The 3,162-nt window shown below is 42.4% G+C and overlaps 1 pseudogene; it reads left to right on the top strand.

Annotated features, from left to right (window-relative positions):
* The first annotated feature begins 835 nt into the window (after positions 1-835).
* On the top strand, positions 836-2,642 carry LOC133744497 (F-box/kelch-repeat protein At3g24760-like; annotated as a pseudogene).
* Positions 2,643-3,162: the final 520 nt, after the last annotated feature.

The following is a 3,162-nucleotide window of genomic DNA, read 5'->3' as shown; positions in this document are numbered from 1 at the left end:
ATCAAAGTCAGCATCCAAAGCAGCTCTCTGACACTCCTTAGCCTTCTTTTCCTCTGCTGGCTCCCCATAGATATCCCTAATGTGCTGCCTTAACGTCCTCGACGATTCTTCCAGTTGTTCTTGCAGGATTTGGTTCATGGCTTGCTCATTATAGCTAGCATCGAAGTCCTCATCATCTGCCATGGTGCTCCACGTACACTATTTCTTGATTCTGCTCATCATAGAGAGAACCTAGCTTCAATTAATTTCGGGTCCAAGAAAAGTAACCGAGAAACAAAAATTTCCTTAACTTGAAATGTTTAAAGCGGAAATTAAGAATTGTAAGTAACCAAAAAAAAAATTAAGTGGGGAATTTATGCGTTAAATATGTTTTGTTAGTAAGTAGCGTTCTATGGCTAGCATTGCATGTTTAATAGGGTTAACTATGGTGCGTTCATCTAGTTAAATACTTGTTACTCCTCATACTTTTCCCTGAAAAACAGTTTGGTCCCTCGCCTTTTAAATTAAACTGAATAGTCCTTATTCTCTCAAATTCTCATATAACAAGTCCAAAATGATCCGAAATGACTATTATGCCCCTAATTTTCTATTTTTATTATTATTTTAATTTTTTTCTCTATATTTTTAATTTTTCTCCCCCTTTTTTTATATTTTCTCTCTCCCTCCCTCTCTCCTGCCGCACAATCTCTCTCTCTCCCTCGACCTCTCTTCTTCTTCTTCTTCTCTTCCTCTGCAACCACCGGAGAACACCATCTCCGGCCACCATTTCATCACCATTTCCAAATCTTCATTGTTTATTATGAAACAAAAAAGTGAACAAGCAAGACTTACAGAATTACTCCTCATCCTCTCTCTATCTCTCAAACCCATGACGGAAATCACCAACCTGAGCTCCGACGTGACGGAGCTGATCCTCTCCTACCTCCCCATCCCGACCCTCGTCCGAGCCTCCACCGTCTGCAAGCTCTGGCAATCCATCATCTCATCCACCACCTTCTCCGCCACGCAAACCCAAACCCAAACCCAATCCCACCCCTGGTTCTTCCTCTACGGCATCCACAACACCTCCTCCAAGAACAACCAGTCCTTCGCCTTCGACCCTCTCTCCAACCGCTGGCTCCGCCTCCCCACCACTACTCCCACTCCTGCTTCCTCGGCGCCGACGGCTTCTTCCTCATCACCGCCCCCAACTTCACCTACTCCAGAATCCTCAAGCGCTCTTAGCGCTCCACCTCGCCTCTCCACTTCTCCCGCATCAACCCTCTTCTCGGCGTTTTCGACTCCGGCTCTCTCTTCTCGTCGGCGGTGTCAGATTCATCGGCAACTTGGTCGACATCGAGGACCGCTTGGTCGTCGAGATCTACAGCCCCGACTCCGATTCCTGGTAGCTCCGTCCTCCTCTCCCTGCTGATTTCAGATCCGGCAATTCCTCCCAGTCCTTGTCATCCGCCCTCTTCAAAGGGAGGTTCTCCGGTGGTTGCAGAGGAAGAGAAGAAGAAGAAGAAGAGAGGTCGAGGGAGAGAGAGAGATTGTGCGGCAGGAGAGAGGGAGGGAGAGAGAAAATATAAAAAAAGGGGGAGAAAAATTAAAAATATAGAGAAAAAAAAAATAATAATAATAAAAATAGAAAATTAGGGGCATAATAGTCATTTCGGATCATTTTGGACTTGTTATATGAGAATTTGAGAGAATAAGGACTATTCAGTTTAATTTAAAAGGCGAGGGACCAAACTGTTTTTCAGGGAAAAGTATGAGGAGTAACAAGTATTTAATCCTTAATTTAAATAAGGAAAGTAATAAGAACTTTGTATGCGTTCATCTCTGTTCTTGATTCATTTCTATCTTCATCATATGTTGATTTGTGATTTATAATTTGATATTCTATTTTTGTGTTAATGGTTGATGTACTTACATGAGCATTTGCCAAGCATAATTAGCTATAATGAGCCACGCTCATGCTACCGGCGATACCAACTCCCGCCAAAGGAGTGACCTACGGGAACACAGCCAAGCAGGCTACCGCCTGAGCCCTGGCTCACCCCCAGATCACCGCTGACGCGCCGCCACGCGCCTCGCCAAGATAGCATCAGAAGCTCCAGAAGCTGGGAACTGAAGCATGTCAGTCCCACATAGAAAACATGGAGAAGATCAGTTCCCTCCTCACCTATAAAATGTTCTCTCCTCTCTCCTCATTAATTACGCATTTACTACTTACCTACTGTTACTTTGTCAACATAAATACATTGACTAACTTAGGCATCGGAGAAGAGAAAACCGCCCAACGCGGTCTTCCTCTGACGCCTTTTGTATTTTACTTGACAGGTAGCGGAAGTTCTGAGAATATGACAAGTAGCGGTCCGCCCATCGGACCAGCGTTAACCGAGGTTTAGCACCGCTAAATCTTAGACATTAACAGTTGATAACTACATCTTACATCTTCTCCATTCATCTATTTCTATTTTGAATCAGATTTCTTTGATCATTTAGGTTAGATAACTAGATTAGAATACTCTCATAAATCCCTTATCTTGTAATTTTGTAAATATATACTTTCTTTTATTTTTGTTTCATAGTTTGTGAATAATACTAATTTGTTTAACGTTTTTGACAGGAAGTATACCCTAATCCCCGACTTAGAATGATACCCTACTTATTCTAACTACAATGTAATGCAGGGTTTTAAATTGGCACTCACTTTGAGCTTATCAGGCGGCAAACATCTCCTTAATCTTCTTTCTTATTTCTTCAACATCCATGTTGAGATCCTTCAGACCCACCCCTTGTTGTTTGCTTTTTTCATCTTCCAGCATTGCCTGGTTGAATATTGCCATTGTAGTGGCTCCCACGAAGCCAAGCATAGAAGAAGCATAGTATTTGAGCATAACAGCCAGGACTGATACAGTTTTTGACACAATGAGAAAGAGTTTGAGAAATCCTCTAGTGAGCCGACGCCCCAGTTTGTTAGCAGTATCCTTCAAATAATAGAAATAATGATGATCATTACTGTTTTGATCATTCTCTATGAGCCACTGAACAACACTCTTAGCTCTAGGTTTGCTCTTTGTTCCATAACCTTTCAGAAATGATACCACAATCTTTGTACCATCATCAATTGCTCTCTTCACCTCAGTGATTTTCCTGCTAATCTCTTGGGGTCTTTCA

This window comes from Rosa rugosa, chromosome 4, assembly GCF_958449725.1.
Source record: "Rosa rugosa chromosome 4, drRosRugo1.1, whole genome shotgun sequence".
NCBI classification, from domain to species: Eukaryota; Viridiplantae; Streptophyta; class Magnoliopsida; order Rosales; family Rosaceae; genus Rosa; species Rosa rugosa.
The sequence above is the reverse complement of the archived record's forward strand: the minus strand, read 5'-3'. Positions and strand labels throughout refer to the sequence as shown.